The sequence below is a fragment of the Pteropus medius genome, unplaced genomic scaffold, assembly GCF_902729225.1.
Source record: "Pteropus medius unplaced genomic scaffold, Ma_sr-lr_union100, whole genome shotgun sequence".
Taxonomy (NCBI): Eukaryota; Metazoa; Chordata; class Mammalia; order Chiroptera; family Pteropodidae; genus Pteropus; species Pteropus medius.
The window spans coordinates 4,534,751-4,550,185 of NW_024349797.1; the positions used below are offsets into that span (position 1 = coordinate 4,534,751).

Here is a 15,435-nt window from a genome sequence, read left to right on the forward strand (position 1 = left end):
ACAAAGGAAAAACTAGTTTATAGTAAAACAACATGTATTCCAACATGTAAACACTCAAGCATGACTGCAGTTAGACAACACCCACCTCCCATCCTCCACCATCACCAAAAGCATACAGAAATTTCCAAAACTCTTCCTAGGGGAGATGCAACCCTGAGAACCACTGATTAGAAGAAGAATAGCTGTCATATATGTGTGCTTCCTCTGAGACAGGCATCCTTCTAAACTCTATCTATCTATCTATCTATCTATCTATCTATCTATCTGTCATCTATCTATATGTATGTATATATATATATTTTCACAACACTATGAGATAGGTACTCTTATTAGCCCCGTTTTACAGATGAGAAACAGAGGCCCAGAGAGGTTGAGTTGCTTGTCCAAGGTTACACAGCTAGTAAGCAGGGAAGCTGGGGAGGAGGCTCGGGCTGAGGGAATTGGATCAGAGCTGAGTAGCGCTGTCCCAGGCACCCTAACCTGTGTTGTGTCTCAACCTCAGCATTATTCATATTCTGGGTTAGATCGTTCTTTGTCGTGGGGGCCGTCCCGTGCAGTGGAAGATAGTTAGCAGTATCCCAGCTAATAACCCTTACCCATTAGATGCCAGCAGCACCCCCTCCATTTGTGACAACCAGAATGTCTCAGACGTTGCTAAATGTCCCCTGGCGGGCAAAACTGAAGTTGAGAGTCACTGGGTTAGAGTAATGGAGGCAGAATTCTGGAGAAGGGACGATCAGAACCGGGTTCAGATGTGGGTAGCTTCTGGAACTAAAAAAAAAAAAAAAATGGGCGGTATTCTGAGGAGGAAGGACATGAACGACAGGGGTATAGTGGGAAGTACGTGGTCATAGGAGGTCATGTGAAAGTGGGTATGGGTGGCCATGTGCACAGGGATAAAGAGAAAAGCTAAAGTCGCATGGGAAGGAGGAGGGAGACGCTGCCTTCCTTCCTAGCTCCTCTCCTGACTTCACGTCCTGCCCTGGGCGAGGACCCCTGATTAAGATGACACCTGAAAATGATTTTGGCTGAGGATCCCACATTGATCAGAATTTACCAGGATGTTCCAAGCCCACTTCACCCTCCTAGGATGACTTTCGGACCCTCAGGTGGATCACACAGACACACGTGAGGTCTGCCTCCTTGTTGTACAATCTCCCCTCATTCTTAGCCAGTCTCCCAGTTGCACTTTCTCAGGTCCTGACAGCCATTTTCAGTCTCCTTGGCCTCAGCAGGCAGAGTGGGGTGGGGTGGGTCTCCTGGCCTATAACCTTGAGAAGGGTGAGGAGCAGGGGAGACCAGTGCCTTGGGCTGATCGGTAAGCAGCCTCCTGCAACACCTCCTTACCTCCTGGCTCTCCACTGAGCCCCTCTGGGGGAGGAGGGGACTCTCAGACAGCCCTTTGGCCACTGCACTTGGCTCTTGACTGGAATAATTAGAGATGGAGCCAAGAATGATGTCATGCCTCTGCAGGAAAATAGAAGATGACTTTGAGCAAGGCACTTACCTTGGCCTCAGCTCTCTCGTTTGTCAAGTGAGTTGAGGTGGGCTTGACAAGTTTCAACGTTCCTGAGCTGACGTTCTGATCTGAAGATGAAAGTCCTCCTGGGCAAGCTCCTCTGAGAAGAGCGTGGCAGCCATGGCTTTGCACACCCAACTCACTTCCCCTCCTCCTTCCTCTAGATTCCCAGCAGAGCGTCTTTTCGCTCCAGGTGATACTGATGCAACTGTCAATCATGGTGCCCCACCCACTTCCAAGAAAGTAGGGGTAGGCAAGTGTTCCAGGCCACCCAGTCGGAGGACCCTCCCTGTGTGGAGTGGTTCATTAATGGACATGTTCCCCGAGCACACCAGGTAAAACTCTTCCCTAAGATCCTAAGATAGAGAAGACAAAAATGATGTTTCCAGGGACTTATTAGCCAGGAAAAAAGTGAGTCTAAGGCTACCAGCTGTCATCTTCCTGACACGGGAAGAAAGCCCTTCTACAGGATAAAGCCAATATACAGAGTGAGACAAAGTTGAGAGCCCAAGAGGGAGATAAAGCCCTGGTGACATTGTTTAAACCCCTGGATTAAACTGCCTGAAAGCGATACCTAGCTGTTGATTAATAAATTCCCTTTTTGTTTCAGCTTGTTTGATTTGGGTTCCTATAACTTAAAACTGAAACAGCCTTAATACAATCCTTCAGCACTAGGGCTGCGAGAGGAACATTGAGCCCATGGAAGGGTAGACCATGCCAGCGTCTACCTCCAGCCTGAGCCAGCAAACCCTATACCCCCAGCGCTTTTCTCCTGCTATGTGCTTCGACCGTCTTTGAGCTTCAGCCTATGGAGGGGAGCTCTCTCCTAACCTAAGCCCTGGCCCGGTGCCACTGTGTACATTTTTCCAAGCTCAAATTTGATAGCAGCCTTGAAAAAGGATGTTCTTGGCCCCAGCCACATAACACCCCAGGAAACAAGCAAGTGGGATCTGTCATGCGCAGGCTACAGCAAGCTCTCCTTGGAGATGGGAAGCAGAGCTTCTCAGCATGTAGTGCACATTAGCAAGGGTTCTACGCTCAATACTTGCCCCCATCGTTGGAGGTCCGCACTCCCTGACACTGGGATTGCAGAGACCTGGGACTTAAAATAGCACACCAGGCCAGGTCGATGCCTGGCAGGTTGGAATTGTCTTTCCCACTGCTCCAAGCTGCTGACTGGGAAACCAGCCCCGGCCACAGGGCCAAGAAGAACCTGAGTCTTCGTGTCCCTGGTTGGTATGCCCACAGCATCTGGGTTCTCAGAGCACTGTTCCACCCTGCCGTGGACTGAACTGTGTCCTCCCAAAATTCATTTGTTAAATCCCTAACTCCCAATGTGGCTGTATTTGGAGAAAGGGCCTTCCAGAGGCACTTAAGGTTAAATGAGGTCATAAGTGTGGGGCCCTAACCAATAGCCTTGGTGTCCTTGTAAGAAGAAGAAAAGTAGAGAGAACTCTTTCTCCAAGCACACAGCACCGAGGAGAGGCTATGTGAGCACACAGTGAGAAGGCAGCTGTCTGCACACCAGGAAGAGGAATCTCACCAAAATCCCACCATGCTGGCACCCTGATCTCAGACTTGCAGGCTTCAGAACTGCGAGAAAATAAATGTCTGTTGTTTAAGCCACTCAGTCTGTAGTATTTTGTTATGACAGCCCAAGCCGACCCAAACACACTCCCCTCCGCCCCCACAGGAAGGCCCCACATACTCCCTTCTGTGGGAGTGGGGAAGTAATAATTCCTAGTGAAGAGTCCTCAGCTGTTACCATGTGCCGGGCACTGTTCTAAGCCCTTTCCGTGCCTTAGCTCCCTGAGTGGTATACAACCCTGTGAAGTAGGCAGCGTTGTAACCATCATACAGATGAAGCCACTGAAGCACAGAGAGGTTAAGGAGCCAAGGTCAAATAGAAACACTATGAAGCTGGATTCCAACCCCAGCGATCTAAATCCAGCACTGCTCAACTCCGAGAAGCTAAGAGATAAGGAAAAGATTGCCCAGGACCACCTGTGAGAATCGGCAGGCACGGAAGCTGTAGCCTTTCGGCCTGGCATTTGGACACCAGGCAAAGCTGTGCTGTGGAATGAACTCGGGTCCCCTGGCTCCACACAGTCCACAGGAAGTGACCTGTCACTGTGGCCCTCCAGGGAGGTGTCCCTAGGGGACGTTTTCTATTCAGTGTCTGTGTGACTTTGCCTAAGTCATGCTGTGAAAATAAGAGGTGGATGACAAGCCTGCTCAAAACCCTTCTCGTTCATTCTGTGATTCTAAAAACACACAGTCACAGGCCCTCAGCGTGGGTGGTGCTGCCAGGGGAACTGTGTGAAATCGGTTCACCCCACGTGTCCCCCTCAAAGTGTGTAATCCTGGCTCAGGGCCTGGCACGGATTCCGACTTGGCCCCAAGGAAGGCAGCAGAATCTGCTTTCTGCCCAAACATCCCTGGGTGCTAGAGCTGAGGGTTCATCCCAGGCTCAGTCGTCCCCAGACTTTTCTGGGAGCCTTGTTCAACCCAGGTGGCCAAGTGCCCCCAACCTGGCCACGCCCCCAAAAGTCCTTATGCAATGAGGCATTGAATCCTTCCAAGGCTCATCTTGTCTCCCGTGGTCTCCAGGGCCTGGGACTTCGGGTTGGGGGGAAATGGTGCGTTTTAGTCCCTGGGGGAACAGATTGAGACGGCAGCCCAGATACCCTGAGGGACCCACAAGGGCTTCTGGGGTCTCCCTGTGATGGCACCCAAGACCCACCAGGTGTCGCCATGTCGTCAGTGGGATGAAGGGTGACGGTGGAGATTTTTCTCTGGCACTGACCCTGGGGACTGGGAAACAAAGGCAGGACCCTAGGGGGAGCAGAGCAGTGGCCCCGTCCCCCAGCTCGAGGCCAACAGAAATACCCTTGAGAAGGCACATGTTATGGTCTGCGAGCCTGGGGACAGAGGTCTCCATCCAAGGCCTGAGATGAGATGAGTGTGAGGAGGAAGAACAATCCTCAGCCTGCGTTCAAGGCCGTGCCTTCTCATCCTAGCAGGCCACTGGGTGGCACTGGAGGCTCCCTCCACCCTCAGCGCAGCCCTCTCCAGGAGCTCAGTGCAGCCTCCTGGGGCCCTGCCTGGAGCTATCCCCAGTCTCCACCCCACAGAGGGGGTCAGCGGCCATGTAGACTGCACCGTGTAGAGAAGCAGTTTGCCTCTCATCAGCTCCAGACAGCAGAGCCTCTAGACTCCACCCCCAAGCCAAGCTGGCTCAAAGTCAGGCAGGGCTGGGAGGTTCTAACTGGTCATTTCTAGCCTAAACCTCCTGAGGGCATGTCACACAGAAACCAGCAGGCCCCGCCCCCGACACTGGCTTCCCTCCCACCCTCCTTGGGCCCAAGGAGGGAGACTGGAGGAAGCACACTTTTCTGTCTTCTCCCATCCCAGCTGCTGAACCCCGAAGCTCCACAAGCAGGACACCGTGGACATGGCAGTGGGAGGACTGGGAACGTCTGACTTTCCTCGGACTCCATCCCCCCTGAGGACCCAGAGGTTGAGTTGCAGTTCCGGCACTTCTCGTGCCCCAGCTGAACCTCGGGAGAGCAGGGTGGCAGATGAGGAGCGGGCGGCGCCCCTTGGGCCTGGGGCCTAGCCCTGCCAACTCCAAGTCCTTCCCTCTCCGACAGCCACATCTAGCTCTTTACTGGGAAGGAAAATCAAACGGGGCGAGAGGGAGAGGCAGTAGGCTCTGTGTGTGAGGTGGAAAAGCAAGGTAGGGGATGGGCAGGGACCCGAGAAGAGCAGGGGGTGCGGGATGCACCCTTCACAGATATTGGGAGGCAGGGTGGGACAACGGAGTGAGAAACTGGCTTAGACAGGACATGTGGCATTTGGTCTGGGTGACAGCTACTGAAGGTACCACAAGGATGGCAGATACGTCTAACAAAAAAATCCCCTTAGCATAAATCACCCAGTGTCTTCCCTTTATCCGTCAAGGCACAGATACGAACTGATCACCGACTACAGGCTGCACCGTGCCAGGCAATACAGGAGAGCCACCAGAAGACATCTTGTTCTCAAAGGCATGACAGTCTAGCCTAGGCAGGAAGAGAAGACTGTGAGCAAGAACACACACGTGTGTGCATTGCACATAATGCTGGCTGTGAAAGCTCATTGACAACTGTGTAAATGTGTGAGGCCCCAACTGTTAAATGTTTGCTTGTAGCTACTCTTTGGTCATTCCTAACATAAAAAAAATATACAACAAACCTGCGAGACTCCAGGAAGCTCTGCCCAATTTCCATAGAGTGCCTGTGAGTCTATTAAAAAAATGTGTGCCCGTATGCGTATGTGTGTGCACGTGTGTGCACATGAGCAGGCACATCGGTAGCATCTGCAAGTTTGTGCTTTGGGAGCCCTGGAAGAAAGCGCTTGGTAAGAACTGTTGCTCGCCAGAGCAGCGAAGGAACTGAGGGTCCCTTAGGCCTCATGCTGTACAGAAGGGAGAAGAAAGGTCCAAGGGATTGAATCCTCTGCGTCAGGTCACTTAGCCTTGCACCAGTTAACAAAAGTGGTCATGAGGCTTTCTCAGCCGACATGGGAGCTCCCTGGAGGTCAGAGGCAGAAGCGGAGTTGGAAGTGGAATATCAGAAAATTTGTCTTTTCTTCTGCCTGTGGCAACAGTCGGGAAGGTGGTGTCGCCCGGTGTCAGCTGTGCCAACCTGGAGCATGTTGGCACATGCTGGCACAGTAGAAGACAATGAAGGGAAGTGGTTAAGGCCTGGATCCTAGAGACAAACTCCTTTGGCTAGAATCCTGGCCCTATTTACTTACTAGATGTTTCTTAATATCTCTAGGCCTCAGTTTCCTCTGGAAAACGAGGATGATAACCTAGCTGATATGAAGATGAGATGATTGGATATATGTGACAAATTACGAAAGCTGCCCAGCATGCAGGTATAGCTGACTCAAGACGAGTCGTTACGATTATTCTCTGCCTGCATGCTGGCCAGCAGGATTCCAGCCGGCCCACCTCAGCTAGACAGCACTACTAGAGCCCAGAACTCACCTCCCTGGACTTCCAGCTCATAGGCTTCCCTTTTTTCTCATTTACTTTGTAATTCCCAAACCTGACCAGCAGGCAACTCACACAGAAGCTCTGGCCACCTCCTGGTGGAAATGAGGACAGCAGGCAAGTTGCTTGATGCCAGCTTTGTCCTATGGCTGGAGTGGGAGCATAGCTGGGCTGAGAGCATTGGGCAGCAGATATGAGTGTGGAGGCTGGTGTCCTCGGAACAGGGTGCTGTGTATTCTCCTGCCCTGAGACTGTTCATTCTTGTGGCACTATACAAAATATATATCCCGTAGAGAGCTCCTGCCATCCAGAGCTTACATGAGGCTGTCGACATCCACACAAAGCGTTCTCTCTTTGTGCGGCTCCTTTTCATTTCTCTCATTTGCTTTACTCTCTTAATTTCCGCCCCCGCCTCACATCATTGCGTTTCAACAGGAACCATGGAGCCGAGCTTGTCTTTATTTTAGGAATGAGGACCCTGAGCACAGACAGATGTTTTTCTTGTAGCTGATATGAGCCTTGCCGAGCCTGCTGCATCCAGCTCATCCCGAGAGGCCAGGTACCAAGCCTTCCTTAGCAACAGTCATTGACTCACAGCCGAGAGCCCTTCTGGGATCCCCCGAGGTGGGTCCCTCTAAAGCAGCCACACTGGAGGCTGAGCCAGCAGAGCTGGTAAGAGGAGTAGTGTGGGGCCCGTGCTGGCGCTGGCCCCGCCTGCCCCTCCACCTCCTCAAGAACCCATGACAAACAACCTTGCCTGGTGCCCAAGAGCCTGCCAAGCCCTGTCGCATCAAAATCCTGGCGGACTCAGCAAGGAGTCTAATTTCAGCCCAGCAGGTGGGGAAACCAAGGCAGCAAGAGTCCAATGTGACCAAGGTCACACACAGCACTGGTAACCAGGCCGTGGAGGCTGACATCCAGGGCTGCCTGCTGAGCACTGAGCACTCAGGCTCACCCCCAACAAGGCTCTGGGCCCAGCACAGAGGAGAAACAGACACTTCCTGAATCCTGGCAGCAGCAGAGCCGGAGAATGGCCCAGCATTTTCCATCTGCCCTCACAGCAGTTCCTTCTCTCAAGGGAAAACGGAGGCACTGAGGCTCCCTGGGAGTGCCCTGGGGGCATCCGATCCAGGCCAGGAATCCAGCTCTAAACGATTCTAGCTCCCAGCTGAGTGCCTGGAGCAGCAGACATCAAAAATCTGGCAGGCCAAGGGAGAAGGGAAGATTAGATCACAATAGCAGAATGAAGGAAACCGGGGGAGAGGAGAAACACAGGCCGAGAATGCATCGAGGCAACCTGAAAACTCCAGGGGAAAGCAGGCCCAGACACCGGCAGCTCCCCTCTGCCTGAGGTCCTCAGCCTGGGACAACCTGGCAACTCTTGGCCCCTTTAGGGGGCTCGGGGGAGGTGCTGGTCCATACATATGTGCATGTATCAGTTCCTAAGTGTCCTGAAGGTGATAGGAACAGGAAGCCTGTGTCGGTGCTCCGTGCACACGCACACAAACACACATGTGCAGGTATCGGGCTAGGCGTGCGAGCCACAAGAGCGTATGTGTGTTTGTGTGCAGTCTACAAACATGTTTTCAGCAAGCTCAAGGAGAAGCAATCAGTCATCTCCGAGGAATCTTAGCAACAGCCATCCCCAGAAAAGGCTTCTGCCAGCTGGAGCGGCGATGAGTCAGCAGCGGCAGCTGTGGGAGGAGGCAAGCTCTCGCCCTGGAGCCAGCCTCCCTCTTCTCCCGGCCCGGCCCGGCCCGGCCGCCCGGGTCACTGCTTTGGCACCGATGTCCCAGCACACATTCCTGGAACTGGCCAGCACAGGCAGCTAAAGGGTTTTTCCCTCCTCCTCCCTCTCCCTGTCCCTCCCCACACCCTCCCTTTTATTTTTCCTTCTCGCAGCAAAACCAAAACACGGCATTCATGAGTTCAGGAGCTGCAGCCAAATGGCAGGCGCTGGCAGCAGAGGGATTGGGACATAGGAGCTGCCCAGGCCCAAGCAGGCGGGGGGGACAAGGATACCTCCTGTCTGGCAGCAGAGAGGACCCTGCTAGGGACTGCTGAGCTCTGCTTAAGTCCTATGGGACGAAAGTGTCATTGCCTGGGGCTCCAGGGAATGGGAGGCCAAGGTGATGGCTCCCAGGGAAACAGGCTGTGTCTGCCTCTGCCCCAAGAGCAGAACCTGAGGTTGCTAACACAGGGCGCGGGGCAGGAGGGGGGCCGGAGGGACGGAGAGGTTCAGTTATGGGTCATGGCTCTTTTGCTCTCTTCGTGTGTGTTCGTTTCATCTTCACAGTAACCGATGGAAGAGTTATCATCGCCTTTTGCCGATGGGAAGATGGAGGTGTAGACGGGTAAAGGGATTTGTCCCAAGGTCACACAAGTATCAATAATGTCGCTACGTGAAATTAAACCAGCGGGAGCCAGCTTGGGGGCTTTAAGCAGTGGGCCACGCAGCCTTTCTTCCTGGGCTGCAGCTATACTGTGTGTGCCAGGATCGCTGCACACCTACAAAAAAACAAATACAATCAAAACAAAAAATGGCTAGTGCTGTCCCTCTCCCTCCCCTCTCAAGCAAACAGATCTGGGTGAAGAGCCATCTGCAATCTCAGCAGCGGCAGCCGCGGAGGCAGGGCAGTCACAGCCTGGCCCAGTCCGAATCCCTGGCCTCTTTACTGGAGGCAGGAAATGAATAAAAGCTAAATGAGTTTGAAAATGCCAGGAGGCAGTGTTTATCCCCCCTCCCCCTCCCCCTCCCCCTGGCAAGGACCGTGTATAGTTACAGTTTAATCTTGGAAATGCCAGACAGCTGTTCTCCGTTGCTAAGAGACTAGCCCACATTATGCAGATGTCAGGGACCTCAAATGTCTGCCGGAAATTACAGATCATGTCGGAGGAGCAGAGGGGCCTTCTCTCTACTGGGGAAGCGCAGCGGGAGACCCCCCGGGGGTGGGGATGGCAGAAATAAGGGGCCCACCCCTTCCCGGTCTCCCCCTCTGAGACCTACATCCTTTGCTGTGCCAACTCAGCGTCCTGGCTCCCTCCTTCCTACTCCGTTCCCACCCCACATCCGGGCCTTCTTCCTTTGACAACAGTGCTGGCGCCCATCTCCACCTTCCCCCTCCAGTTTTCCTTCGGGGACATCTTTCTTCAGTCCAGTGTCCCTCTGTCTGTCTTGCAGTCTTTCCCACCTCTGTGATGCCACGATGCCACTGAGCTGGCGGGGACTGAGCTGGGAGGAGGGTGGGATCCCACTCCCTGAGCCCTGGTCACCTGGGTCTGAAAATGGACACACACACACACAAACACACACACACACACACCCTCCCAGAAACCCAAGCACAGCTGTTGTCAAGGCAACCACAGGCTACCGGAGCTGCTGAATCCCCAGTCCCCTGGGAAGGAGAGCTGCCATCTGGGGGCTGGAGGGAGGAGGGGAAGCCCTTTCCAAACCTCTGCTCTAACAAGGACCCCGATTAAAGGTGATAGGGAACCCACCAGGACCCTGGAGCGGGCAGGGAGCAGGCCCAGCTCCTCAGTCAGGCTGGAGAGGGGTATGGAGAGGCTGCCAGGGAGCAAAGGCATCCACAGGGTCTGCGGGATGACCCCCAGAGTATCGTGGGTGTGGGAGGTGGGCTGGGGCCTGGGTGCAGAGTAGGTGCTGAGTGCCTGTTCTTTCCCTGAGAGCCCACGAGGTGCCCGAGGGCAGAAACTTAATCTCACTGCCCATGCACCCAAGTGACATCCACTCTCCCGGATGCCAGCTGTGTGACCTTGGCTTCCTCCAGCCGTGTTAAAATAAAGCCAGGAGTACTTTGTGTGCCATGGAAGGTGGCTGTGCAGATAAGAATGGTGCGTGCATGTGTGTGTGTGCGTGGTATTAAGGTGTGTGTGTGTGTGTGTGTGTGTGTGTGTGTGTGTTTACACCCATGTAGGGAAGCAATTTAGAGAAAGGTTCACAGACGCCCCCAGAGAGCAGGGCGGTGTTACCGCCCCTCTGGCCTTCCCTGGAGAAGCTGCTGAGGCTGGCAGGAAGGGAACACTATTTACCCGGCTCCCTTTCCACGTGCCCAGATCTTCCTCCCTCCAGTCTCAAAGAAAGCCTCACTGACTTTGTGTCTTGGCTTCTCTGGTCAGCTCCCCACCTGGTACATTTCCACAGCAACAGTGATGTCAGATGAAGAAATTGAGGCGCAGACTTCTGAGACCTGCCCAAACCATCACAGACCATTAGCTCTCCACGGCCCCTCAGAGCTGCCCACCCCCTGCCTCTGCTCTCTAGCCCCAGTCCCCACCCCGGGTTTAAACCCCAGGAGGGCCATGACCTCTGTCCACACCAGGTAGATTCCCAGCCTCTTCTCGCATTAGCTGTGTGAGCTGGGCAAAGAATCTTAGCTCTGCTTCCCCTTCTGGAAAATGGAAACAATAATAGTGTGGACCTCTTAGGGTTGCTGTGAGGATGGAATGAGATAGAACATATAACCCTCTTCGTTCCTGCTAAGCTCTCAATATCTTTTAGTTCTTAAAGTGGAGCCTACTGCTGGGCACTGCCTCCTTAGAAAGGTGCCAGGCTTGGGCAGTGAGAGGAGGGGGAATTCCTTGGCTTGCATGCCTGCCTGCTCTCCCTCAGCACAACGACTGGTTTCTGCCTCTTTGGAAGGTTCTAGAAGGGCTGTCCAGGACAGTGCACCTGGGAGAACTCTGAGGGCAGGCACCAGCCACAAAGACCGGCGGGGGGTTGGCGGGGCGGTCAGAGAAAACGCTACGGCAGAGAAGGGGTAGATGGTGGCGGATGGAGTCCCCTCCCCTGTGGAACTGCCCAGCCAGAAAGGCAGGCAGGAGCGACCTGAGGCTGAGTCATGGCTGGCTCCCAGTTCACGCAGCCACGCATGGCCCTCCGAGGCCTCGCCGGGCGGGAGGGAGGGCTGCAGCTGCTCCATCTCTCTTTGTTCCTCCGCCTCTCTCCTGGCTTCTCCCCATGCTTTCATTTCCTTTCTCCCCGCGCGCTCTCTCCCTCATTCACTCCCTCGCCCTCCTCCTCTTTCTCTCATTCTTCCACCGACCTCAGTTTCCTCCCCCCTTTCATCCTTCCCTTGAAGCTGATTTCTTGCTTTCTCATCCTTTCTTCTTCCTCGGAGCTCAGAACACTTGGCAGCCCTCCTCCCACTGCCCTCCCCTCTGTTTCCCCCTGTCCTTCCTCCCTCTCCTCCAGCAGTGTCTTTCCCTCCCCGGCTCCAGTTCCTCCCTCTTCCTCCTGCCCTCCTGTTTCTCCTTTCTCTTCCCCATTCTCCCCAGACTTCGCTGTCTCCTCTTCACCTGCTGGAGACACTTCGAGTCCTCAAACAGACAAAGTCAGGTCAAGGTCATCCGTGAAGCCTTCACCAGCCCCGGTCTGGGAGGCTGGGGTTGGGAAACCAAGGTCAGAGCTGAGCAGAAAATCAAAGCAGGCTGGGGAGAATTTGTCTCAGTGCCCAGAGAACCCCTCCCAGCACCTGGAACCCTCTCCCTACCTGGGGATTTCTATGTCAGGTCACCTGCTTCTTACAAACACTCCTTCTGGCTTCCAGCTTCCTGCTGCATAAAAGCTCCCAGTGGAACTGGGAATGTCTGAGTCCCCACCCTCCTTGGTTCTGCTGACCTCCTTACTCTCTGCCCTGGTGCAGAGGGAGTCCAGCGAGAACAGGCGAGAAAGAAACGAGAAGCAATAATAGCATGCTTTGAACTGGAATGAAAGTGGCTGGGGGAGGGTTGTACATACATGAGGTGCACACTGTGGTAGAAAAAGCACGAGCCTTTGAAACCAGACAGACTGAGCTTGAATCTTGACCCTGCTTATTAGCCAATGACCTTGAGCAAGACACTCACTGCACCTCAGTGTCCACCTCTGTAAATGGGGGTAATAAGAAGAGCACCTCCCTCTCCAGGCTGTTTTGAGAATGCAGTGAGAGAATGCTTCTGAGAGCCAGTCCCTCCCTCCTTAGAGAAGGGGAGTTTTCACAGAGGAGATAGGGCTTGTTTTCAGGGGACGGATAATATTAGTCATCGTATTTCTGTTTTTGTTGACATCAAGCTCTGTGCTAAGCACTTTGAATGCATTGTCTTTTTTAATCCCCCACCAACCCTATGAGACAGTTATTTTATTATTCTTGTTCCATGGAAGAAGCAGTAGAGGTTCAGCAAGGCTCGGCAATTTGCCCTAAGCCACACAGCAAAGTGGAGAAGCATTAACTCCTCTGCTATTACTTGGGATAGCAAGTGATGGGGGACACAGCAAGAGTAACCACAGGCAAGACCAAGAACAGCGCTGCCTAAACCAGGCACGAGCGGGTGATGGCCAGGACCTGGGTATAGCTATAGGGAAATCTAACTGAGGTCAATGCAAACCCGCCTCTCACCTTCAGGTCCAATTCAGAGTCTCCCTGTTCCTGTGTCAACACTCTGCCGTGCCTGAATCCTTGCTGCTCCATCTCTGGAACTCCATGTCCCCACCACTGCCCCCTTCCTTCCCCTAAACACACCCTGCAATCCTGATAACTCCTGAAGTCGTGTCCTGCCCCTGGTATGGCACAAATACTCTCTCTTGATTTTTTGCCACCCTGTGTTGTACGCCAGGAATAATCGCTCCTTCTCTGGGGAATCGGGGCGGGGCCTGTGGGGCTGTTGTCCGAGATTAAGAATGAACCTGTGCATGAAAAGAGGGCAGTGACCCTGAGACCATGAGAGGCAGGTAATTATGGGAAAGAAGGCTGGCGAGGCCTTAAAATAGATGGTTCCTGGTGGAAAGAGGTGCGCTAGGCGTACCTGAGCCAAACAGGTGTAGTTGCCCCACCTCTGTGTCCCAGCCCCAGCACCCTTCCCCCAGTCAGCTCATATTACACCGTGCCTTGCTTTCAAATAGAACTCTGCAGTTTCCATGGTGACTCACCCACGTGGTCTCTGCCTTAGAGGCTGAAGGGAGGAGCGAGAAGGGCAGAGGACAGGAGGTATGTGGCACTCCAGAGTCCCACCCGCCCAGTCCCCTGTCATCCCTCCTGCCATTCACCCTCACCTCCAGAGTCCCCGGCTGAGGCCACACAAAGTCCCCAAGGAAAGAAAAGATGGGACTCCAGGACAAAGGCAGCAAGATCGCTTCCCCAAAACGTATCCTTGACCTGCATCATTCTGTGCTACTGCCATGGGGCAGCATTTTGTTTGCTCTGGTCTCTTCAAGGAGAGGCCAGAGAAGATCCTGAGCAGGAACACACCTTCTCATCATCCCTTGTGAAATGGGGTTGGCATCTGGTTCTGGAGCCTGGGTTCGAATTCTTGCTTTGCTGCTTCAAGCTGTGTAACTTGGGCAAGGGGCTTAACCTCTCTGAGACCGTGTCCTCTCTTTACATGGGGATGGGCACATCTGCTTCTCAGTGTTGTCATGGGAAAGCAAATGAGATGCCATTTGGGAAAGTACTTTGTGAAAGAATAAACCTATGAAAGAGATCAAAGCAGAGATACTCCTGGTGAAATTGCAGGGCACTCAGAGGCCTCCCCTATCTGGCCAGGGCCCCAGCTATACTGCATGGAACCCTGCAGTCCAGAAACCCTGTTATTAAAGCCCTGATTGCTTTAAGCCCTCACTTTCCTGTGGGAACTGTGTCTTCATTGATCTCCCCTGGACTTGACTCCTACCAAGAGCATCTCCTGGTCAAATATCCAGTCTATAACCAAGTGTCCGTGGACATGCCTCTCTGCCCCACTCCCACCATGCTGATGCCTTAGGCCGGTGAGACTTTCCCTAGAGAAGACAGCGTAGCTTCCTCTGGGTGTTTCCCATCCTTTTCTCTTCTCCTCTCTTTAGACTGGGAGGCTGTCTCATGGTTACTGGCTGACAATTTCTCTCTAGCCCTGTTGGTGGGGACTCATCTGGGCTTGGTCCCCTGAGAAAGAGCCAAACCCCTGGGAAGCCGAGCTCAGCAGAGGGCTGGGGTAAAGAGAGAGGAAGAAACAGGCCAAGGTGCCAGCCACACTCCCCGCTCCAGTTAAAGGGGCTTGAACTTGGCCATTTTTCTTTCACTTCCTTCCCGATCCCCACGCACTGGCTCATGAAGACCCCAAAGGCTGCACTAACCACCCCCATAGAACCAGAGTGTCCCTTCCCTTCTCCCAAGAGCCTTTGGGTTTCCCTGAGCTGCTTCCGCCTGCCCTGGAACCCTGAGTGAGCCGCCTCCCTCCACGGCCTCCCTCTTTCATCCATCAAGTAAGGGTGATCTCCGAGGTCCCTTGGCTCTAAAACACTGACTCGGCAATTCTCTGCAGCAGGCAGAAGTGACTGGCCCCACAGCCTCCTCCCCATAGCCCAGCCCCCTCCTCTTCTTTGTCACCTTACATGGCAGTGCCTCTGAGTCCCAGAGAGGGTGGCTTTCATTATTTTTCTTTATTTTTATCAAAGGGTATTTTTTTGTAAAAAATCGTGTCTCCCCTGAGACAGTGCAGCCTCTGAGCAGCCTCCCCTTGTTTCCATGGCAACAGCAGCTGGCTCACATGTGTGGTTGCTATGGAAACAGGCTGGTTCTCCTCCCCTCTCACTTTTCCTTCCTTCCTCACCATCTCACTACCCCCTCCTCCTTCTTCTTCTCATCACTTGGGATGCAAGAAAGGCCAGGGAGAGGCCTTGGGCGCCGTGGCAGCAGCATACTGAGTCCTGGCCCCTGGCTAGGCTATGGCTATGTGGACCAACACCTATGACTAGACCTTTCTCTCAGCCCAGGAGGCTCATCCTTCCACACACTGGGATGTGGCTTTTCTGATACAAGGCATGGGGCACAAGCAGCCTTGAGCACTCTACACAAGGACCTAAGCAGATCCTGCCCCTGACAGGTGGAGACTGTCTTCTCCATCC

At 53.7% G+C, this 15,435-nt stretch overlaps 1 long non-coding RNA gene across 7 annotated transcripts; it reads right to left on the reverse strand.

Annotated features, from left to right (window-relative positions):
* Positions 1–756: 756 nt before the first annotated feature.
* LOC120619540 (uncharacterized) lies at positions 757–12,425 on the reverse strand. 7 transcript variants are annotated; one of them, XR_005657537.1, is made up of 4 exons: positions 12,071–12,270; positions 10,706–10,768; positions 6,879–9,068; positions 757–771 (listed from the first exon to the last, which is right to left on the reverse strand). It is a non-coding gene; the product is annotated as an uncharacterized LOC120619540 (long non-coding RNA). The 7 variants fall into 7 exon arrangements; XR_005657535.1 differs by lacking the exon at positions 757–771 and having other exon boundaries at positions 7,000–9,068; positions 12,071–12,425; XR_005657540.1 differs by lacking the exons at positions 757–771; positions 12,071–12,270 and adding an exon at positions 11,877–12,064 and having other exon boundaries at positions 7,000–9,068.
* Between the last annotated feature and the right edge of the window lie 3,010 nt (positions 12,426–15,435).